A 25683-nucleotide genomic window follows, 5' to 3' on the forward strand; every position below is an offset into this window, starting at 1 on the left:
ACTTCTAGTGGTACTGAGTGAGAGCTCCCCCTTTGGGCCTCCCAACTCTATTTTAGTGAGGTTTTTAAAAATTAATTTTCACATTTCCTCCTTTTGATCAAGATCTTTCTCTGAAAGCATTGCTGATCAAGAGTTAGTTTTTTGGGGATTTCTGGGTGGCTTAGTCTGTTAAGCTCTGCCTTTGGCTCAGGTCATGGTCTCAGGGTCCTGGGATACAGCCCCACGTTGGGCTCCCTGCTTGGTGGAGAGCTTGCTTATCTCTCTCCCTCTCCCTGCTGCTCCCCCTGCTTGTGTTCTCTCCCTCTTTCTTTCTCTCTGTGTCAAATAAATAAATAAAATCTTTTTTAAAATGTCCAACAATAGCACGGATACAAGAGACACATCTAAAATATAACAGTACAGAAATATTTGAAACAGGTCTTGAAAAAAACATCTGTTGTAATCATTTAAAAATAGGGGCACCTGGGTGGCACAGCGGTTAAGCGTCTACCTTCGGCTCAGGGCATGATCCCGGCGTTATGGGATCGAGCCCCACATCAGGCTCCTCCACTATGAGCCTGCTTCTTCCTCTCCCATTCCCCCTGCTTGTGTTCCCTCTCTCGCTGGCTGTCTCTATCTCTATCGAATAAATAAATAAAATCTTTAAAAAAAATAAGACATGAACACATGTGAACCATGTATTTATATCAGAAAGAATAATTTCAAGGGAGAAAGCATCACCGAGAAGATAAAATATGTATGTAATTTGTAATACTGACTCAAATCGCATAAAGCAACAGTTTCAGAATAATAAGGATAAAGATACCAGTCCATGAATACATCAAGCATTTTTATATCAGCCAACTCAGAAAATTTTTTTTGCTAAATAATGATATCCCTATATATTATTTTTAAGATTTTATTTATTTATTTGAGAGGAGAGAACACAAGTGGGCAGGAGGGGTAGAGGGAGAGGGAGAAGCAGACTCCCCACTGAGCAGGGAGCCTGATGAGGGGCTTGATTCCAGGTCCTGGGATCATGGCCTGAGCTGAAGGCAGACGCTTAACCGACTGAGCCACCCAGGTGCCCCTAACATCCCTATATATTCTTTAGAGATGTGTTTAAAATTCTATAGGTACATTAATAGTTTAAAACACATATAAAGGATGATAATTAACAAGGCATACATTCATTCACAAATGCTTAAAAAAATCCATAGTAGAGAAAAGCACACTGATTCCATTCATATAGATTTCAAAATCAAGCATAAAATGTATTTATAATTAATGATACATATGTAAGGTGTCAAACTATAAATTAAAAAAAAAAGAATAAAGCAAAATTTCTGGATAAGGATTCCTCTGAGGATTTGTAATCTGTGAGGTTCATAAAGAAATTCTAATCTTGTTATGCTCCTTTTTATGCTGTGGGTTGTGCATTGGTATTTACTTACTTTTTTCTACATGTGTAATTTCAATAAGATAAAATGGACAAATCTTAAGTGTGTGGCTTGACAAGTATTTGCTTGTTGACACACATATAAACCCCACCCATACAAAGTCACAGGACATTTTCAACAGCCCTGCAGAAAGATGACTATTGTTGTCCTTTCTCACCATATATTAGGTTCACCTGCTTTTTAACCTTTCTACAAGGTTACAGCACATACTACTTTGTCTCTGACTTGTATCACTGTCACTGTCTTTTTCTAGGAGATTCATCTGCACTGTTACATGAAACAGTTTTCATTGCTGTGTTTTCTTCTATTTTGTGACCATATAATTTATTTAGGCATGTGCCCATTGATAGCTATGTGGGTGGTTTCAGGTTATTGGTTATTATTAATAAAGTTGCTTATAAACATATGATCCTACAGTTGACCCTTGAACAACACGAGGGTTAGGTGTGCCGACCTAAAGTTGAAAATCTGTATATAACCTCTTACTCTTGCAAAAGTTAATAATAGTTTACTATTGACCAAAAGCCTTACTGAGAACATAAACAGTTGATTAATATATTTTGTGTGTTACCTCCTACATCCTTACAATAAAGTAAGCTAGAGAAAAGAAAATGCTATTAAGAAAATCATAAGGGAGGTGCCTGGGTGGCTCAGTCGGTTAAGTGTCAGCCTTTGGCTCAGGTCATGATCTCGGGGTTCTGGGATGGAGCCCCGCATGGGGCACCCTGCTCAGCAGGGAGTCTGCTTCTCCCTTCGCCTCTGCCCCTCCGCCCCCTGCTCATGCTCTCTCTCTCAAATAAATAAAATCTTAAAAAGAGAAAATCATAAGGAAGAGAAAATACATTTACAGTACTGTACTGTATTTTTAAAAATCCACATAAAATGGACCCATGCAGTTCAAATCCAGGTTGTTCAAGGATCAACTGTATATTTTGAAGGAAAAATGCTCTCATTTCTATTGGGTATACATACAGAATTGGATTTGCTTGGTTGCAATATACAACTATGTTGAAATTTTATATAAATCTTGACACATCAGAGTTAAAGCAAAAATTAATGAAAGCATTCTTTGAGAATCAATTGGCTATGTGAAGCTTACAATAGAGATCATCGTCTATATTATTACCATCTGTAAGTTGCATGCTTCACATCCTTTATATCACTGAAGTTTGTAATGAATTTCTGTAATCCAAATGCACTTTTTTCTCAGAAGCAGATGTTACACATTTATCACCACATTCCTATGGATACAGATCTGTTTATCTGCATTAGGGAATTTGTGAATGTGTGTCTGTGTGAATGAGTGAGAGCTTGTGTGTGTGCCTCTCTCTGGATGGCTGTATCTTTGCATTTATGACCATTTGTACACATGTCTGTCAGTGGCTGTATGCATAAGGCCACCTTTGGCTATGTACCCGTTTCTGTTGTCCTTGTGATATCTTACGTCTGGCATTTTCTTTTTGTGGATGTCTGCATACTCTTCCTGCATGTGTGTGTCCCGGTGTGTACCTGGGTGTCTGTATGTATGCATTTGTGCCAATGGGTCCATCTGCTTGGTACGCACAGGTGTCCCTGGGAGCACTGTTCTTGATGTGTGTGGGACTTGTTTCTGGGTGTCCTTCTATGTCTGTGTCTGTCTTGTGGGTGCACGTTCTTCAGTTGATATAAATATACTGGTACCCCAGCTCTTATGTCTGTGTCCTGGTGGGTATCTGTGTGTGCATCTGCGTAGGATTTTGTGTCCTATATGTGTGTCTCTGAGTGTGCACGTCTGCCAATATGTTTTTGGTAGTTCTGGGTGTGATGGTGTTTAGGGTCTGTTCCATGGTGTGTGCTCTGCCTGCATCTGCCTCTGGGTGCCCCTCACCAACTGCCCAAACTGGACCCAGGTCCCTTGCTCTGCCACAGTCCAGTCTTCTGACTAAGGGGATCTCTGAGTGCCACTCAGGCTCTACCAGCAGCGTCCCCACTGGCATATCTGTGCCCTCAGCTTATCCCAACTCAGAACTCCTCAACAAAATACCTAGGAATGAATTTAACCATGGAAGTGAAAGATCTGTACAATGAAAAATTTAAGATTCTCGTGACACACATGGAAGGATACTTTGTGTCCACAGATTGGAAGAAATAATACTGTTAAAATGTCCATGACATGCAAAGCTACCTACAGATTCAACGCAATCCCTATCAAAATTCCAATGGCACTTTTCACAGGAATAGAAGAAACAATCTTAAAATTTGTATGGAACTGCAAGACCCCTAAGAGCCAAAGCAATTATGAGAAAGAACAGGTAGCAGCACATTTCCTGATTTTGACTATACCACAAAGCTCTAGTAACCCAAACAGTATAGTATTGGCTAAAAATAGACACAGACCAATGGAACAGAATAGAGACAAAATTAAAACCCCATATATACAGTCAACTAGTATTTGGTGAGAGGCAAGGATATCAAGTGGAGAAAAGTCTCTCTCCAACAAACGGTGCTGGAAAACTGGATAACCCCATGCAGAGAAATGAAATCGGATCCTTAGCTTACACCACTCACAAAAATTAACTTGAAATGGATCAAAGACTTAAACATAGACCTGATGCTGTAAAACTCCTACAAGAAAACAAGGGAAGCTCCAAGACAGTGGTTTTGGCAATGATTTTTTGGATATGACACCAAAGGCACAAACAAAAGAAAAAATCAACAAGTGGGACTACATCACACTTAAAAGCTTCTGCATTGCAAAAGAAATAATTAAAAAAAATAAAAACACAACCTATGGAATAGGAGAGAATATTTGCAAACCATGTTACCAGATAAGGGGCTAATATTCAAAATTTTATAAAGAACTCATACAAGTCAGAAACAAACAAAAAATCTGATTAAACCACGGGCAGAGGAACTACACAGACATCTTTTGAAAGACATCCAAATGGCCAACAGGTACAGGAAAAGGTACCCAATGTCACTAATCATCAGGGAAACGCAAATGAAAACCACAATGAGATATCACCTCACACTTGACAGAATGGCTGGTATCAAGAAGACGAGAGAGAAATGTCAGCAAATCTGTGAAGAAAAGGGGGGCGCCTGGGTGGCAGAGCGGTTAAGCGTCTGCCTTCGGCTCAGGGCGTGATCCCGGCGTTATGGGATCGAGCCCCACGTCAGGCTCCTCTGCTATGAGCCTGCTTCTTCCTCTCCCACTCCCCCTGCTTGTGTTCCCTCTCTCGCTGGCTGTCTCTATCTCTGTCTTATAAATTAAAAAAAAATCTTTAATATTTAAAAAAAATTACNAATAAAAAAAAAAAAAAAAAAAAAAAAAAAAGATGTGGAGAAAAGGGAACATTTGTGCACTGTTGGTGGGACTGTTAACTGGTCCAGTCATTTTGGAGAACAGTATGGAGGTTCTTCAAAAAATTAAAAATAGGCGCAATCCTCTTGGGTCCCCTTCCTCCTCGGGAGCTTTGTACCATCACTTTGCTATTGCTTAATAAACCTTGTTTTGCTGCCCACCAAAAAATTTTTAACTAACTAACTAACTAACTAACTAACTAACTAACTAACTAACGGGTGCCTGGGTGGCTCAGTTGGTTAAGCATCTGCCTTTGGTTCAGGCCTGAGCTCTCTGCTCATCTGCCTTTGGTTGAGGTTTGGGCTCTCTGCTCAGCCAGGAGCCTCCTCCTCCCACTCCCTCTGCCTGCCAATCCTCCTGCTTGTACTCGCTCTCTCTCTGATAAATAAATAAGTAAATAATCTTTAGAAAATTAAAAAGAGAACCACCATATGGTACAGCAATCCCACTTCTGGGTATATACATATCTAAAGGAAATGAAAACAGGATCGCAGAGATATCTGCACTCCCACATTTATTGTAGCATTGTACACAAGAGACAAAATATGGTAACAATTTACGCGTCCATCAGAGCATAAAGAAGACGCGATATATATATACAATGGAATATTATTCAGTCATGAGAAAAAAGGAAATGCTGCATTTGCGACAATAAGGATGGACCTTAAGGACATTATGCTAAGTGAGATAAGTCAAACACAGAAAGACAAATTCTATATATTTTTATATGTGGAATCTTCAAAGAAAAACAAAAAAACTGAACTCAAGGAAGAGAGTGGAATGATGGTTACCAAAAGCTTGGGTGGAGGGATGCTGTTTAAGGGTACATACTTGCAACAAGTAAATAAATAAATCCTTAAGATCTATACACAGTAAAGGGATTATAAGGAACAAAACTATATTACAAACATTAAACTTGGCAAGAGACTAAATCTTAACTGTTCCTACCACTAGAAACAGAGGATAACACAGGAAACCATGAGGATATAGGTGTTAATGTGGCAATGGCAATCACACCGCAACATAAATCATCAAATAAATGTCGTACACCTTAAACTCACATGATGTTATATGTCCATTATATTTCAATGAAGAATAAATAAGTGAATAAATAACCGAAGCCTTAAATGGTCTTAAATGTTGCAGAGAATGTACCCATTCATATATATGTCCTTAGCAACTTAGATATGAATTTTAGGTGACAAAATTTTTAGTGTTCTAATTTCTTTCTTTTTTTTTTTTTTAAAGATTTTATTTATTTGACAGAGAGAGAGAGACAGCCAGTGAGAGAGGGAACACAAGCAGGGGGAGTGGGAGAGGAAGAAGCAGGCTCCCAGCGGAGAAGCCTGATGCGGGGCTCAATCTCAGAACACTGGGATCACACCCTGAGCTGAAGGCAGACGCTTAATGACTGAGCCACCAAGGTGCCCTTAATTTCTTTTGAGTTTTAAGTGCTTCATAAATCATGACTTCACATTTATCGCAAAAACTTATGACCCTTACTGGTTGAGTCAGTGTTTTTTAACAAGGAAGGATTTTGATAAATATTTGAAAAAAATTCCAAGCGTCCAGCTCTCCTGACATAGGATGGCAGTGAGTGTATATTAAGTCAGGTGAAGGGATGAGGCCCCTTCGCTCCCACCTACCACCCCAAACAAAAACAACTGAAAACAAATTGCCATGGGTTTGTCAGGGACACCTGAAAGAAACCATGTATGTATTCATTTTTCTATAAATCTACTTCTTTTCTTCCTCCTCCCTTATGCCTTTTCTTTTTAAAAAATATTCCATGATTGCTTTTCAGCGCATACTAATGCTGAACTGTAGCTGAAGGTTTTGTAACTGCACAATGACCACTAGTTTTCTCTCCTTTTTCAATTCGCATTTGTAGAGTAGGGTCCGAGCTGAGTCAACTTCCAATAGGACCTTTTAGAAGATAGCGACGATCTGCTTCAGAAGATTTTCTCACAACGATGACACTTACAGGGTTTCTCTTTGGTATAATTTCTCAGATGCCGAGCAAGATGTTTCCTCTGGCAAACATTTTCCTCAGGAGTTACATTCTCCCCAGTATGAGTTCTCTGGTGTTGACTGAGGTAAGTCCACTTGCAAAAGGCTTTCCCACATCTCTTACACTTACAGGGTTTCTCCCCAGTATGAATACTTAGGGAGTGGGTGAGGGATGAATGAGGGCTGAAAGTGTGTCCACATTCACTGTATCCACAAGGTTTTTGTCACTGTGACTCCTCGTGCAGAGTTAGGGAAGAGCGATCACAAAAGGCTCTCTGATCTTTACACTCAAAAGGTTTTCCTCCAGTGTGGATGCTATTAATGCCAGAAATAAAAATGGTGAATGAAGGCCTTCCCACATCACTGCACTCAGGCCTTCTCTCCTGGGAAAACCCTTAAGTGTTGAGTGAGAAAACAGCTGTCACAAAAGGCTTACCCACATATTTTGTACTTGAAGAGACTCTCTCTTGGGTGGGGGAAGTTATTTTGGACAAAAGCAGAGCTGTCCCAGACTTTCCCACATTCCTTGCATTCATAAGGCCTCTCCCAGTGTGAATCTGCTGGTGCTGCATGAGGTCTGACCTGCAGCTGAAGGCCTTCCCACACTGGGAAGTACTCTCCTGGCTTCGCTCAATGTAAATCCTCATGTGTTGACCTAGGCCTGCCCTCTCAAGAAAGGCTTTCTCACATTCACTGTGGTCACAGGCTTCCCTTCAGCATGATCTGCTGATGTCTCACAACCATGCCAACATTTGTTAAGCTTCCACTTATAGAAATTCTGCCCAGAGACCATGGAAGCTTTTTGTGGCCTGTGTGAGTGGTTCATGGAAAGCACCTCCCTCCCCAAGAGACTCACTCCCATGAAAGTCTTGAATGCAGATTAGCTGTTCCCACACCAATGTGCTTAGAACTCACCTTCCTGGGGAGACTCTCCTTGTGGGAAAGTGTCCCAGGCTCAGGTGCCTTTCCTGCATCTCCAATGGCCCTTGATGTTTCCCAGTTCACCACAACGAAGAGTCCCTTGAGATGACCAACCCTGGAGTGAGGCTGGTTCCAACAAGTGGAAGGCTTTCTGGTCTCAGGTTGTGCTTTCTTGCCTAAAGGAAATCTGATACACAAAAGGCCTCCCCAAACTCAGGGCCCCTGTGTGGTTTCTCCCCAGTGAGAGGAGCATGGTGCTGGAAAGTCCAGAGCTGACCACAAAGTTCTTCCCACCCTCCCTACAAGTAAAGGCCTTCTCCAACACATGGGATCTGCAGATATTCACAAATCAGGCCTGGCTCCTTTCCTTTCTGAAGAAATTTTCTCCACTCTTCAGCTTCTGCATCTGGTTAAGGTCTATACGACACCAGAAGTCTCTCCTACAGTGACTCACATGATGGTGTTTGGGTGCTGCTCAGATGGTGTTCCCTGTGGCTCAGCCAGGTGCAAAGATGTCTTTCAAGACCGGGTCACACATGTCACAGGAATGAGCTTTTCGGGTGGAAGGACCTGCCTTGGGAGTTCCCATCTGTGACACTCACAGAAACACCCTGCTCAGAGGGTGCAGCCTTCTCCTTCACTCCGTGCCATCAACCTGAAGGAAGATCAATGCGGGTGAAGTGCATGCATAATTGGTGGCAAATGGAGGCCAAAACAAATGTGCGTCTGATACAACCAGGAATCAGTCCATGGGACTGTTGGCAGAACATGGGAGCTAGAATCAGGATGAGGAAGGGAAGACGTATGCTGCAGGCCCCTAAAGGTCAGAGAATGAAGGAGACAGGGAGAGGGTACAATGATGGAGGACAGTATAAGGAGGGACAGGGTCTCCAAATCACTCCTCTGCCAATGGTCTCCCAGCAGGCCTCAGTCCTTGTGATAGGTGAGTGCTGTGCAGAAGGGTCTGTCCAGGGCCAGGAAGATCTGGCTGGAACGGAATACTTAGTTTTCAAGGAAAGTTGAAGGATGTGAGCACAACTTATGACATATTAAATGAAAGCCAATGCTGCAGAGTACCAAGAGAAGAAATGAGGTGGAGATGGGAGGCGGAGGGGAGGGACTAACAGGTAACTGAGATCAGAGTAGAAATGACAGCGGGCAGAGCATCCAAATGGGGAAGGAAAAGGGGGATGAGGTCAGCCATGGATACTGGCGTCAGAACACTAGGAGATACAGCATGGGTTGCAGGTATAATGTGAAGCCAGCCCTGATGCGACCATTCCTGTGGCTTCCACTCACCAGCGCCAGGCCTCCTCCAAGTCTTCTTTGCTGTAGCTGGAGCTGTGTTTACCTTCTCAGGCACCCTGGGCTCCCCTCCGGCTCCATTTGGGTACCTACATGAGACCTGGAAACGGCAAGTCCTAAGGGGAAAGAAGAGCTGCTGAGTGGCTGGCAGCACCCCAGGGCAACACTCTCCACAGAGAAGATTCAATATTTAAAAATATTTAAAAAGGAATCTTGGAATCACTGTTCTTCACAAGGAATGACCACGTCAGTGCCTACAATTCTTGAAGTCAGGCCCCAGGAAAAGTCAATTAGAAAAAGGGGTAAGAATATGGGCAGAGACCAGGGGTTTGGACAGACACCTAGTCAATGTGTGACCAGGCCATCTGGGATCTACTGAGCAGACTGCAAGACTCCTGACCCCTAAATCCTTCATTTCAAAGCTTTGGGACAGGAGAGGTTGGGGCTGCTGAAGAGGAGCCAGTGTGCACTGCCCAACCCTGGGACCCACACCACCTACTCCAGTGAGCCAAGGAAAGGGACTGCACCATGACAGTACTGTTAGACAGCCGCCCCTTGGGGGCTCTCAGTCCAGGAAATTGGGAAAAATACCTATCCTCTGGTATCCATGTCCCTGGTAGTCCTTCCAGCTGAATGTGGGCTGAACCTAAAACTCCATTTTAATGAACAGAATATGGCAAAAATGATAGGATGTCACCTCTGAGAATAAATTACAAAAATACCAGCCTCTATGTTGGATGCTGTCTCTTGCTCATGCTCGTGGAAATCAGCTGCCTTGTTGTGATCTGCTTATGGAGAAGACTACACGGCAAGAGATGGAGGGAGGGCTCTGGCCAAAAGCCAGCAAAAAAAAAAGACTAATTAGTCCAACAGCCTCCTGCTCAGGTGCATGACCTTGAAAGGAGATTCACCTCCAGTTGAGCCTTCAGATGAGACAGCAAACTTGGACAGCTTGACAGCAAGGTAATGAAAGACCGTGAGCTAGAGGTACCCAAGTAAGATATGCCTGATTCTTGACCCAAAGAGACTGTGAGATAAGTGTTTGTCTTCATCCCACTAAGCTTTGGGATAATTTGCCATGTAGCAACAGATAACTAAAGCAGGGCCTTACCCAGTGAGGACACAAGTGCAAAGTTCTCCAGCATCACATCACGGTACAGGAGTCTCTGAGCTTCCTCAAGGAGCTCCCACTCCTCCCGGGAGAAGTACACGAACACATCCTCGAAGGTCACACAGCCCTGTCATGATGGGTGACAGCTGAGCCCACAGGTAACAGGAGTCCCCAGTCTATCCATTCACACAACCACCCCTGGTCGCTCTCCTCCTAGCCTCCCACCTCAGAGGAGATACCAGGCCTTGGCACCACTAGTGCCTGCTCCCTCATGTCTCTCTGATCGCTGTGTGTGGCCCAGAGCCAGGCAGGTGGGCAGATAGATAGTGTGTCAGCTGTGGGTCTTCCATGAAGGGCACAAACTCTCTTGCTGGCCAGTTCTCCTGGTGTCCTTCAGACCATGCCTCCCAGACACAACCAAACTTGGGCTCAGCCTTCTTCCATACGCCCCCAGTACTAGGGCCTTAAAGCTCTCAGTTCACATTCCTCCCGAGTCTCCCTACCTCCTCCCTCACTTCCACAGTCTCCACTCTGTAGCCAGGGGAAGCCTGCTGAGTGAAATCTGTGTCAGACCACCTCCGTCCTCAGCTCCAAACTTTCAGAAAAGGCCCAGCGTCCGGGCCTGCCATTCCACCGCTCTCTTCCCGTAAGACGCAACGGAGACGCTGTTCACTCCCAACCCAATCTCATCTCCAACTACTGGCACATGCCTGTTCCTGTGATTCGGCCACCCTTCCGAGTGTTATTCCATTGGCCGCCCGCATCGGCAACATACCCATGTAATCTGACCTGGGCTCAGGATGCTGGGCCAGAAGTGACCTCCCCCAAGGACCCCATGACAGAGAAAATGGGAAATGAGTTCCACCACTATCATCGGCCATTAAGGAGGAGCGGTGACCATGAGGGTGAGACGTGACGGTGGGGGGGGGGGGGGGGGGGGGGGGAGGCTGGGTGACCCTCCACTCACCTGCCGCCGGATTCATCCGTGCTGCCGCCCCTGCCACTCCAGGGGTCGGGGCGGGCTGAGTAGGGCCCGAGGGGGGGGGCCAGAGTGGGTCCCGAGGGCTCAGCTTGGGCGGGGTCGCCTGCGGCTGCGGGTCGCGCTCCGAGCCTCGCTTTAAGATGGTGTAAGATGCTCACAAGGCCCGGGCCGTCTTCGGGGGCCTGGGCGACGGAGCGCCGAGACCTCGGAGAAAGTGCAGTCCAGGCGGCGCCCGTCCCACAGCTGGACACAGTCTCGGGGAGATGGGGCCGACGCCGGGGCGTCACGGCTCGCCCAGGGCGCGGAGGCGGTCCCCGCCACGTCACTCTCCTGCCCGGCGCGGCCCGGAGTGGCGCGGTGCGCGCTCCAGTCCACGTGGTCGTGGCCCGACCAGCCGCCGCTCACCAAGGGATGCGCTACTGCGGCGCGGCCGGAAGTCCCGCCCCCGCCCGCAGGAAACGCCCCTCCCGGGCGGTCTGCGGCCCGTCGCTCCGGGCGGAAGCACATAGCACCCGCTTCTGGGTAATGTAGTGTAAGCGCGGCCGCGCCTACGCGCGTGTGCCATTCCCGTCTTCATGGCAACGACAACGGTCGGCCGGAACGCGCGGGGAAATGGAGTCCCAGGTTTCCCGGTAAAGAAAAGCGTCACAAATCCCGCGGGCGAGGGGCGAAGCCCCGCCCCCAGAAGCCAGGCGTCGCAGGACCGGGGACCTCTGCGGCCCGCCCCGACCCGGTGTGTGAGAAATTGCGGAGGGGGTTCAGCGCTGTTGTAAGGAGTCCTTCTGCTCCCAGGTTTGGGAACCGTGGCTCTACTGTGACTAGAACGGGAACTGAGTCCCTCGTGGGATTTAAAGTGCTTCTCACGTGGTTAGTTCTCAGTAACTAACTAGTTGTTAGGATTAACATACCCTGCCGGGGGAGGCGAAGTCGGGGTTGCCTCTTTGCAGGATCTTTGGCATTATTTATCGAAGCAAAATACAACGACTTCTTGACCGGAAAGTAGCCTCACAGACATTGATTAAAAATTTCACATAAAAGCACAGATTTGAACTATTATTCAGTTATTTCTTAAACAGTGTGGCAGGAGAGTTTCTTCAACTACAGGGAGGCAAGTTGCCCAATACATGCATTACTACAGGTCACAGGATTCAGATCTTGGCAGCATCACGACCAGCGGCTGTCAGGGCTAAGTAGAGAGTGGAGTTGACATGGTCTCACGTTTGTGACATGATCTGTCATCTAGTTCACAGAACCAGGACCTTCGTCTCCCCCCCCCTCCCACTGTCCTGCCCTTCTGACACTTACGGCAGGTAGGCCCAGGTACAGATATGTGATCATGAAGCTCAGGGGCTTTAGGTCATCATGCCTTGTCCTTAACACTGTCACCGTCAGCCAATCACCTGAACTTGCAGCCCCTCAAAGGAGTACTAAATGCTGGGACAGTGTGAAATCTAGAACTGAGGATATCCCCAGAATTGTGCACAAATGTGAGAACAATTAAGGCACAATTTCACCATCACTTCTGCCTATATTCAGTTGGCCACAGCTCATTCACGTGGTCCCAAAATAAGTGTAAGGAGAGCTGAGACATGTTGTCCTCCCAGGTGTCCAGACAGAGAAAATGGGATTAGTAAGCATCCAGCCACAATCCATCAATTTGGTCATCAGATAAACATTTTATTATTTCTATGCATTCTACATTGTCACTTTTTTATTATTCCAACAACTCAAACCCCATCTAATTACTGAAGCCATCTCACCGTTACAATCTCTACAGTGTGTTGTTCTCTGCACCAGGTTCAAATACTTTTCCGTAACCCTAGGAAACTATCAACACAAGGTAAATTGCTTCCACTTGTATCCAGTATATGGTGGGTCAGCAACACATGGTATGACACAGTGAAGGTGCCAAAAAAAATAATCATCCACATAGATTTCTATACTCCACAAAATAGAATTTTTCAAGAAGGAACATGAAATAAGACTGTATGAGGCATAAAATTAAAAATACAATAGAAAACTAAGCCATACAAAATGAATCCTGAAGTTAACATTTAAAGTCAAATGAAAGTGATCCCAGGTAAAATGTCTGCACTGACAGAGGGAAAGATCGAAGAGAGAGATGCATCTGTGGATTAATACAATTATTCACTATATATAACACATGAACAATATCTCCTTGTTGAGAAGAATGATAGAATTACCAAGCAATCCTCGATAATATCCTTTATATTGTGCAAGAAAAGGGTAAAGGTATTAACACTATATTCTGTTGTGTTAAAGACATGTATTGTAATTTTTACCTTAAACATGAATAAAATAGGACCATATACATTCCCAACTAAAAACAATGTTTAGAGAGCAAATAGTCTATACAAATTTTTAAAGGAAAGTATTAGAAACAGAACTGAAGCAAAGATAAGAACAAAATAGGAAGATGCATTTGAACCCAAATATCCCAGCCATCACATGAAATGAATACAGAATGGTTGAATTAGTAGTCAGTTATTTTTGGTGGGTGAAAAATATCCCACAACAATCAATTTATAAGCTACACTTCTAAGATATGCTGTTACAGAAATAAATGAAATAAAAGTTGAGAAATATATATCTTATAATTATTTTTAAAGATTTTATTTATTTGAGAGCGAGCAAGCAAGCAGGGATGGGGTGGGGGTGGGGCAGAGGGAGGAGAGAATTCCAAGCAGACTCTGCACTGAGCTCAATCTCTCGACCCTGAGATCATGAAGCCGAAATCAAGAGTGATGCTTAACCAGGTAAGTCACCCAGGCACCCCTATACCTAATAATTATTATTATTATTATTTTTTAGATTTTATTTATTTATTTGACAGAGAGAGAGACAGTCAGCGAGAGAGGGAACACAAGCAGGGGGAGTGGGAGAGGAAGAAGCAGGCTTCCAGTGGAGGAGCCTGATGTGGGGCTCGATCCCAGGACTCTGGGATCACACCCTGAGCCAAAGGCAGATGCTTAATGACTGAGCCACCTAGGCGCCCCTATACCTAATAATTATTAAACAAAAACACAAAAATGTGTATTTGTATTGGAAAAATAGATATAAGGAAGAAAACAGCTGGAAGACATACTTTTTTTTTCAGATTTTATTTATTTGATAGAGAGCGAGCCAGGGAGAGAGGGAACACAAGCAGGGGGAGTGGGAGAGGAAGAAGCAGGTTCCCAGCGGAGGAGCCGGATGCGGGGCTCGATCCCAGATCTCCGGGATCACGCCCTGAGCCGAAGGCAGACGCTTAACGACTGAGCCACCCAGGCGCCCCTGGAAGACATACTTTAAAATTTATATACAATTATTTTTTTTAAGATTTTATTTATTTGAGAGAAAGAGCACAGTAGGGGGAGAGGGAAAGCGAGACAGACAAGCAGACTCCACGCTGAGCATGGAGCCAGACTCAGGGCTCAATCCCAGGACCGTGAGATGATGACCTGAACTGAAGTCAGATACTTAACTGACTGAGCTACACAGGTGCCCCTTAAATTTGTATACAGTTCTTAACATCAATTTAAGCTACGTAAAAAACAACAATTTTACTGTAAGAATAAAGAGTTAAATATGGGATATTTTACTATGATTTTTAAAAGGCAGGCATAATATTGGTAAGGTTCCATTAGGTTCACATACCAAGATGGACAAATCTGACCTGAAGGATACATACAGAACTGTAGACACTGGGGCGCCTGGGTGGCACAGCGGTTAAGCGTCTGCCTTCGGCTCAGGGCGTGATCCCGGCGTTATGGGCGAGCCCCACATCAGGCTCCGCTGCTATGAGCCTGCTTCTTCCTCTCCCACTCCCCCTGCTTGTGTTCCCTCTCTCGCTGGCTGTCTCTATCTCTGTCAAATAAAATAAATAAATAAATAAAATCTTTAAAAAAAAAAAAAAAAAGAACTGTAGACACTGACTATAGGAGGTTTGCTTTTTAACACAAACTGAATATGTGTAAAACTGACAATCTATAGAACCATGAAAAAAAAAAACTCTTTAGGGGCGCCTTGGCTCAGTTGGTTGAGCGTCTGACTTGAGGTTCTCTCACTCTCACTCTGCCCCTCCCCCCTGCTCATGCTCTGTCTCTTAAATAAAGAAACAAATAAATAAATCTTTTTTAAAAAACCCTCTTTAACTGCATAGAAAGAAATAATGCAATCAGGATAGAGATTGGTAACAGAAAATATCTGAAAAAAACTAAAGATATGCTTGAAAAAATTGGGTTCTGAAATACTAAATAACCCATCCCTAAAGAAAGGGAAGATAATCAATATTGAACTATGTTTTTTGAAAATAATGACATCCCCAATGCCAACATGGCAGGTCTTTTATAAAGAGCATAATGGACAGTATTCAGACCAAGTTAGGAGAAATAGTTGAGCATTTGAGCATGGGCCTGGGTTCGTCATTGGACTTCTCTGCACTTCTCTGCACAATTTTCTTATTACATTGAAGGGATGTCCATGGTTCTTTAAAGTGCTCAACCTCTATTACTGAAAACATACTTTTGTTTTACAATTCTTACAGAATATTCAACTTGAAGCTTTGCTTTACAATGTACCAAAAATAATGATATTCCTACAGTCTCATGAGATGCAATTAATGAATTCCATTAAGAGGAATACCATTTAATATATATAAGAAAGGATAATGAGACAGGTATACATTCATCTCAAAAATCTTTTAAAATAACAATAATAGTAACAGGTAATACAAAAAAATAATCTGTAAAGCATTATCCCATTCATATAATTTTCAAAATCCAACAAAAATATAGTAACCACTATTAGTAATAGACATTTAAGGTGTCAAACTATGAAGAAAAGTAAGAAAATGAGTAAAGCAAAATTCTGGATGGTGTTCTCTGAAGTGAAGGATAGAATTTGCAATCTCACAGGCTCATCCATAGCATGGTAAGATTGCCATGTTCCATATTTTACTGGGGAGAAGGGATGCATTTGTATTAATTTATTATATTTATCTTTTTTCCTCTTTTTCATACATGTCTAATTCAATGAGATTAAATGGACAAATCGTAAAAGTATAGCTTGGAAACTGTATTTCCCATGCAACCCCTAGCTGTACAGAAAGAACATTCCCAATAGCTTCTCAGCCACATATTTGCCTCCCCTCAGTTAATACTATGCAAACATGACCATTATTATGTTCTTAATCACCATGTATTAGGTTTTCCTGGTTATGAACCTATCTATAGAATTCTGCAGAATTCACTACTTTGTGTCCAATGTACACTGCCCCTCAAAAGTGTTGTTGCATGAAAGGAACAGTCTTAATCTCTGTGTTTTCTTCCACTGAATGAAAGGTAGAAATTAAGCACCTTATAGATGATTGTCATCTGAATTATTTCCAGTTCATGGTTATGAAATTATTAACAACTTTGGTGTATATTTATGTTAGTGTAAAAAGCACTCATTCCTAATGGGTATGCCCCCAAAGTGATTAGCTTGGTTTTAAAATGTTTAGAAGTAATATAAAATCTTTACCTTGGACCATATATAAGTATTAACTCAAAAATGGGTCTAGACCATAAAATGTCTAGAAGAAAGCATAATTCAAAGCTTTGCAACCTTGGGTTGGACAAACTCCAATTAGAGAGTACACAGAACACATAAAAGAAAAAACTGAATTTTGGATTACATCAAGATTAAAAACATCTGTTCTTCAAAACACACTACTAAAATAATAAAGACATAAGCCACTGATTGAGAGAAACTATTTCCAAAAAACACATCTGATAAAGGACTAGCATCCGGAATATTAACAAAACAAATCCTTACAAATCATGTTAGGAAAAAAATTTTAAATGGGCAAAGGATTTGATGAACTAACCAAAGATCTACGAATGACCAATGAACATATGAAAAGATGCTCGGTATCATTAGTCATTCTGGCAGTGCCACTTGAAACTACAATACAATAACTATACACCTGCTAGAATTGCTAAAATTAAGAAGACTGAGAATAAAAAGCACTGATGAGGATGCGTAACAACTGGAACTCCCCCGCACTGCTGGAGAGAGTGCACACTGGCACAGCCACTCTAGAAAGCGGTGTGGCAGCTTCCTGTATAGGTAAATATACACGTGCTGTAGGACACAGCAATCTCCTACATATTTACACAAGTTAAAATGTCTCCTTTGAAATATCTGTCCAAATATTCAGGGCAGTTTAATGCACAATAGCCAAAAACTTAGAAATGCTGTCCGTGAAATGGTTAACGGATGAACAAATTGTAGCACACACAGAAAACAAAATACTACTTGGCCTTATATAAAAGGAAGAGATGAGGAACATGACTGAATCTCAAAATCATTATGCAAGTTAAAATCTCTGAAAAAAAGGAAAGGCCACATATTAAATGATTCCATTCATTTGACATTCTAAAAAAATAAGTCAGTGGTTCCTAAGGCTGGGGTTTGGGAGAGGACACATGCATGAAGGAATATTTTGGGTTGATGCAAATATTTCACATCTTGAGGGTGATAGTGGTCACAAAATTGTATAGATATTTTTCAAAATTAATCAAGATATATTCTTAAAAGTGAGATTATTGAATGGAAATTATACTTCAATACATTTTTTTGCTTCAATAGTCTTTTAAATAAAGTTTAAGATAATTTGATGCATTTCAAATACTTCCCCAGAGTTGTCCAAAAGAAGAAAGAAGGACTGTAAAGAAAATATGCACAAAGCAATAAAAATTTTTAATTTGTTTTACACCGGGTGAAAATTTTGAGAGAAAGACTTAGAAAAGAGAATATCTGGCATATCAATCATTTTATAGGCTGAAAATATTAACATCATAAGGGAAAAGCTGTAGAGAGCCACAGCGGGTGGGCAGTGTACAACTCATGGGGAAATGCACACTGAGGTTGCCGTGATTTTGGAAGAGTACCACACAAAACTTTATTTGAAGTTCCTTTAACCAGTGAGGAGCAGCGGAGTTCTGGAAATGGTGATAACAAAGTCAGAAAATACTGTTCATCTGAGTAGCTGAAGTCTTCAGATATTTTAGTTTACTTTATGAACATCTAAGATTTCACCTGTGTAGAGAAGAGCTGCTTGAAGAAAATGGATCAGGAAACATGATGATAAATAAGGGCAGGTATGGTCAAGGTGTAAATATAAAAATTGGAACCCTGAGAGAAGGCTAAAATGATGCTGAAAAATATGAACACACTTGGAAATGAAGGGTAGGCAGAGGTTTGTGGGGTGGTGGAGATGGGGGCCCAGCTTTCTCCAGAATTCCCCCACAGCCTGAATCAGCTCAGAAAATGTAGGGCTTGTGAATACTCTTGGTTTAGGGCCACGTGTGGCAAGAGCCACAAAATGGAACCAAAAGGGGAGCTTTCAGGGGAGCATGAAGTAATATCTACAAGTGAGAGTATGAAAATAAGAACTAGGGGCAGCTGATGAATGGAAAGAAAATGTGAAAACAGAACTTCTTACTTCAGATATTTTATGGCAGAAAACCGTGAGATGATTCCTGGGGTTTGGGGAGTTTATCTGAGAAATGAACTTAGGACGCACAGGAGTGACAGCAGGCAGGGAGATGGGGAAGGCACTATAATTTCCATTAGTGAGCAGGCTGACATCATGGGCAAGTCTGTCTCCATCTTGCTTGGGGACCCTCTGATGAGACTTGTGGGAAAGTGGGTAATATAGAGCACGGGATATCAACAGTATTGGCTACAGAAATTGCCTTGCAAGACCTCAATCCATTTGTCTACACTGTGATCGCATCTTCAGTGTCACGGCCAGCTAGTGCTGCCAGATCAAGTAGTCAATATGCTCTGTTGCAACGGTGTCTGCAGAGGCCCTGTTGGCAGGGAAGTTAATACCATATCCAGAAAGAGTATCAATCCCAGTAAGGATGAGTCATTTCCCCCTCCAGAAGGGAACAGCTCTGATAGAAACAATCTGCCACCAAGTGGCGGTTTGGTCTTCTGTAGAATGTACTGCATCATGATCTTAGTGTTGGTCTCTGTAACCGGCACGTTAGACATTCAGTAAGTGAACTGGCTATTTCAATTGGGGGAAGAGGGATGCCATGCTGTATGGCTCACCTCAAACCTCCATTTCTGCTACCAAAGCTAATATTACCTACAGCTCTAGAGTACAAAGACTGGGAAGGCCCAAGATTAGGCCTGGCTAACCTCAACGACTCTGCTTCCCTCCCTTCTCCTCTGCACTGGGTGCACATATCCATTCACTTTGTACTCCCTCTAGTAACTACATGCTCCTGTTCCATGTAAACTTATCACTGATCTACCATCTTGATTCTTCGGTGCTTCTAAACAACCGGACAAGCCATTTGCCACAAGAGTACACATATATCCTTACATCAGGCCACCTCTCCTAATAAAAAAGTGATGCCCAATTGTGTTCGTCCAAGATCTGGCCACAGAGAGGGTTTCTCCACACCAGTGTCCTTCAGGGGCACTCTACGTGAGATGTGATGTATCATCAGTTCATTTGCAGTCTACCCCGCAAAAAGTAAGGTGCTCCATCTGTAACGAAGGCCTGGGTTTTTCCTAGTCAACCAGCAAACCAAAAGGACAAGAGTCTGATTCCACTTTGATGTCTGGTTGTTGCCCACTTTCAATCTCACCTCCCCCTTCTGCCCCACATTCAGACAACCTGATAAAAAACCCCACATGCTCCTTTCCTTTGTACAGGTGGGAGAGCTAAATGCCCACCCTCACCTAGTACCAAGGCAGGAGGTGATCCAAGGCGGTATTCTGCTTTCACTTCCAGGATCATGTCACGAAGGCTCAGAGGAGGAGCTAATCTTTCAACCACATCTAGAAGCAATGATGATAGTTGGCACTTCACTCCCTGACCCCTCCACAAAGACATACTGATAGAAATTACTCAATCTGCACAGACATAGAACGGACTGGAAAAAAAACTGTAAAAAGAACACAGCCTCAGGGACCTGTGGGACAATTAAAAAAAGATCTAACATGTTATCCAAGTCCCAGAAAGGAAGGAGAAAGAGGGTGGATCTAAAAATAATACTGGAAGAAATAAAAGTTGAAAATCTCCCCAAACTGCTAAAGGGATACATCTGCAGTTTCAAAAACCTAAACAAATCCCAAACAGGATAAACAAAACAATTCTACATCAGGACTCAGAATAATCAAATTTCTGAAAACCAAAGAGAAACATTTTAAAAGCACCTAGAGGGAAATGACATATTATCTAGGGGAACAATGGTTTGAATGGCAAATTTCTCGCCTGAAACTACGGAGGCCTGACAGAAGTGACATAACATTTTGCAAGTACCAAGACAGAACTGCCAACCATGAATGCTATACTGCATCAAAATTTCCTTCAAGGATGAGGAAATAAAGCCATTCTCAGATGAAAGAAAACAAAGAACATTTGTTACTAGGACACCTACCCAGAAAGAATGGCTACAGGAAGTTCTCCAACAGAAAGGAAATGATAGCAAAAAAAGGCTTGAAATTTAAGTGAAAAGGGTTAAGAAACAGAGGTAACTTGACTACCCTTCTTCTCATGAGCTTGACAACTGAAACAAAAATGTTTGACAACTGAAACAAAAGTAATAACATCATTTGATATGGTCCTCAAAATATGAAGAGTAAATACCCAAGACAATTGTATTAAAAGAATATTGAGTGTAAAGGGACCTAATAGAAGTAAGGTTTCTACACTGCTTTAAATGCTAAAATACTGTTGACAGGAGACTGTGATAAATTGCACATGTACATTTTAATTCCTAGAGTAGCCACTTAAAAAGAAAGGAAAAAATATACCCCCAAAACCCTATACATGAATCAAAACTGAATTCTAAAAAATGTCTAAGGTCCTAAAAGAAGGCAAGGAAACCCTCTTCCCGCCCCCCACAAAAGCCAAAACAGAAAAACAGGAACAAGAAAGAGGAAAAATTAAAAATCAAAGAAGAAAAATGACATTATTTAGTCCCAACATGTCAATAACTACTTCAAATATAAATGGTCTAATATACCAATTAAAAGACACACTGTCAGATGTAAGGGAAAAAAGCAGTACCCCTCTGTATTCTACCCACAAAAAATTTACCTCAAATATAACAACATAGGTAGGTTAAAATAAAAGAGATGGATAAAGATAAACCATATAAATAATAATAAAAATCCAGCAGTGGCTCTATCAATATCAGATAAAGTATACTTCGGAGCCATGAAAATTAACAGGGACAAAGTGGGATATTAGTTACATAATGATAAAAGGGTCAATACACCAAAAAGATATAGCAATCATAAATGTATATGCATCAAACAAGAAAATATTCAAACACACAAAGCAAAAGTTAATAGAACAGAAAGAAAGAGACAATTCCACAATTCTAGTTGAGGATTTTGACACTTCTTGTTCAGTGACTGATAGAAACACTACGCACAAAATCAGCAAGGATACAGAAAATCTGAATAACACCAATAACCAGCAGAATCTCACATTTATAGAACACTCCATCCAACAACAGCAGAATATGTATCTTTTTCAAGCATCCATGGAACATTCAATAAGAATGTTGCTTATGGGGGCACCTGGGTGGCACAGCGGTTAAGTGTCTGCCTTCGGCTCAGGGCGTGATCCCGGCGTTATGGGATCGAGCCACATCAGGCTCCTCCGCTGTGAGCCTGCTTCTTCCTCTCCCGCTCCCCCTGCTTTGTGTTCCCTCTCTCACTGGCTGTCTCTATCTCTGTCAAATAAATAAATAAAATCTTAAAAAAAAAAAAAAAGAATGTTGCTTATGGCTCACCTGTTTGTGGATCATGAAACAAACCAACAAATGTAAACGTTTTGAAATCGCACAGAGCGTGTACTCAGACCACACGTGAAAAAATAACAGAAAAATAACAAAATATTCCAAACACTTAGAAATCAAGAAGCACACTTCTAAATAATCCATGGGTCAGAGAGGGAGCCTCAAATGCAATCAATAAACAAACTAAATGAAGATGAATTCAAAACAAATGAAAGTTTGTGGGATGGAACTTCAACAGTGCTGAAAAGGAAATTCATAGAAACAAATGCTTCTTATATTAGAAAAGAAAAAAAAAACCCTCAAGTTAATAATCTATCTACTATCTCAGTAAACTACACAGCACTAAATAAAATCAGAGAGAGCAAAAGAAATAATAAAGATCAGAGAAGAAATTGAGAATAGAAATAGAGAAAATCAATGATTTTATAAAAAGCTAGTTCTTTGAAATAGTCAATAAAATTGATAAAAATCTAAGAAGATTAGTAAAGAGTAGATATGCATTTCCAATATCAGGAATAAACAGGAGATATAAACACAGATCTTCCTGTCATGAAAAGAATAATAAAGTGATACTTCAAACAATTCCACAATTTAATTAGAAGACTTAGATGGAATGGAACAAGTTCTCCAGAAGGGCATTCTATCAAAACCCACCCAATATAAAATAGATACTCTGAACAGTCTTATACCAATTAAGTTGAATCAATATGTGATTTAAAGTATCCCAAAGAGGAATCTCCAGGCCTAAATGATTTCACTGGAGAATTCTACCAAATATTTAAATAAGAAATAACACCAATTCTATAAAATCTCATCCAGAGGGAAAAAAAGAGGAAAAGAAAGGAAGAAAGAAAAGAGGAACACTTTCCAGTTCATTTTGGGAAGCAAGTAGTGCTCAGACACCAATACCATTACAAAAAAAAAATTAAACTATACACCAATATGCACATGATTTTAGGCACAAAATTCCTCAGCAAAATACTAGCAAATAGAATGCTGCTATATTATAAGAATATTCCATGACCTGGTGCAGTTTATTGCAGGGAGGCAAGGCCAGTTCAGCATTCAAATCCAGTCAAAGGAATCCATAATATCAATCAACAGGCTACAGAAAAAAAATCACATGATCACATCAACCAAAGAAGAAAAATCATTTGGCAAAATTCAATACCCATTCATAATGAAAACTCAGCAAATTATGGGGGTGACTTCCCAAAGTAGATAAAGAACATCTATATATATAGAGACAAACCAAAAAACAGACCCTTAACTATAGAGAACAAACAGATGGTTACCAGAGGGGAGGTGACTGGGGGGATGGGTGAATTAGGTGAAGGGAATTAAGAATACTCATCTTTTTTTTTTAAAAGATTTTATTTATTTATTTGACAGAGACAGCACAAGCAGGGGGAGTGGGAGAAGGAGAAGTAGGCTCCCCACTGAGCAGAGAGCCTGATGTGAGTCCAATGTGGGGCTCAATCCCAGGACCCTGGGATCATGACCCGAACTGAAGGGAGTCGCCTAACTGACTGAGCCACCCAGGTGCCCCAACAGTACACTTACCTTGATGACCAATGAGTAATGTATGGAACTGCTGAGTCACTATATTGTACACCTGAAACTAATATGATGTGTGGTAACTACACGAGTTAAAATTAAAAAAAAAAAAAAGTAAAACAAAAACGCTGCAGCTATCATCGTATTTAATGGCCAACACTGAATGCTTTCTCTTTAACATCATGAACAAAGCAAGTATGTCCTCTTTCACCACTTCTATTCAACATTGCACTGCAAATTCTAGCTCGTACAATAAAAAGAGCAAAGGGGAATGAAAGAGATACAGATTAGGAAGACAAAAGATGTTTGCTATTTGCTGATAACATTATTGTTTATGAAGAAAACCCTCAGGAATCCACACAAAAAATCTGCTGGAATAAGTGAATTCAGCAAGGTTGCAGGAGACAAGGTCAACATATCGAAACTAATCATATTTCTTTGTCACTGTAATGATCATGTGCAAACTGACATTAAAAACTCAATATGATATATAATGACTCCCCCAAAAAAGTGCCTGGATAAAAATCCAACAAAATATGATCAGGATCTACAAGTGGAAAATTATAAAACACTAATGAAATAAAAAAGGATCTAAATAAACGAAGAGACACACCACATTCATAGACCGAAAGAGTCAACATAATAGATGTCAAATCTCACCAGAATGATCCATAGACTAACGTAATGTCTATCAAAATCCCAGCAAGATGTTCTGTAAATACAGAAAAGCACAATAAAGTGTATATAGAAAGCCAAGGGAAAAAATTAATATGGAAAGCTAAATCTATTTTTAAAATATAGGGGGAGTAATCACTTTACCCAATTTTAAGATTTACTGAAAGCTACAGTAATCAAGATAGTGTGGTACTGGCAGAGGTTTAGACATACGAATCAATGGGATAATACAGAGAACTCAGGGGGCGCCTGGGTAGCGCAGTCGTTAAGCGTCTGCCTTCCGCTCAGGGCGTGATCCCGGCGTTCTGGGATCGAGCCCCACATCAGGCTCCCGCTGGGAGCCTGCTTCTTCCTCTCCCACTCCCCCTGCTTGTGTTCCCTCTCTCGCTGGCTGTCTCTCTCTGTCAAATAAATAAATAAAATCATAAAAAAAATACAGAGAACTCAGAAATAGACCAACATAAACATGCCCAGCTGATTTTTTACTAAGGAGTAAACATAATTCAATGGAGGCATAACACTGTAGCCTAGCTTTCAACTAATGGTGCTGGTCCACTAAACATCCTTAGGCAAAAATACAAGAAAGAAACTCAACCTAAACCACACATGGTAATACAAAAGTGAATGCAATATGGATCAGAGATTTAAATGTAAAAGGTAAAACTATAAAACTTTAAGAGAAAATATTCAGGACAGACAGCTTGCTTAAGACCTCTTACACATGACATGAAAAGGATTAAGAGGTTCCTTCATAATAATGTCATGAATCAATATAACAAAAATGGCTTGGCCTATGATAGCAATACAAAAGTACACATGTGACGATTTAAAAGGCCCTGAGGAGGGTTCAATGTGAATGCGTGATTATTTTTACATCTTTCTTCATAGCATATTTCTTTTTTTTTTTTTAAGATTTTATTTATTTATTCGACAGAGATAGAGACAGCCAGCGAGAGAGGGAACACAAGCAGGGGGAGTGGGAGAGGAAGAAGCAGGCTCATAGCAGAAGAGCCTGATGTGGGGTTCGATCCCATAACGCCAGGATCACGCCCTGAGCCGAAGGCAGACGCTTAACCGCTGTGCCACCCAGGCGCCCCCACAGCATATTTCTTAATGTGAGGTAATGCTATCATGTGCAGCTCAAAAAACAAACAAAACCAAACAAACAAACAAACAAAACACAAAGAAGGAATTCCAAAAGACCCTGATAAAAGGTACTAGTCATTACTTATTATACCAGGACTAAGGCCATGGTAACAACTGTGAAACAGAGACTGCATGTGCACATACCAATTTCGTCTGTTAAAAATTCTAGTCAATTTCCTCAATAGCGAATCTTCACACAATCTTTTGTAAAGACTAAAAATGAGAGTCCTTCTCTGCTTTTCTGAGTTTATGGTTGTTGTTGTTTTTTTTTTTTTAGCTAATTAAGCTATGTGTTTTGTTTTGTTTTGGCTCTAATTCAACCCCAAGAAAACAACTGATGTGGAATTGGGAGAAGCCTCTCTAAGGAGGACTGGAGA

The 25683-nt window shown here is 41.7% G+C and overlaps 1 protein-coding gene across 1 annotated transcript in view; it reads right to left on the reverse strand.

The window, feature by feature from the left end:
• Positions 1–10259, reverse strand: part of ZNF304 (zinc finger protein 304) — a 19933-nt gene extending 9674 nt beyond the window's left edge. The window contains exons 1-3 of the mRNA XM_034639498.1: positions 10130–10259; positions 9013–9134; positions 7708–8368 (exon numbers count right to left, since the gene is read on the reverse strand). The gene's annotated coding sequence lies outside the window, so the exon portion shown is untranslated. The remainder of the gene's footprint in view (positions 1–7707; positions 8369–9012; positions 9135–10129) is intronic.
• Positions 10260–25683: the final 15424 nt, after the last annotated feature.

This window comes from Ailuropoda melanoleuca, chromosome 12, assembly GCF_002007445.2.
Source record: "Ailuropoda melanoleuca isolate Jingjing chromosome 12, ASM200744v2, whole genome shotgun sequence".
NCBI lineage: Eukaryota > Metazoa > Chordata > Mammalia > Carnivora > Ursidae > Ailuropoda > Ailuropoda melanoleuca.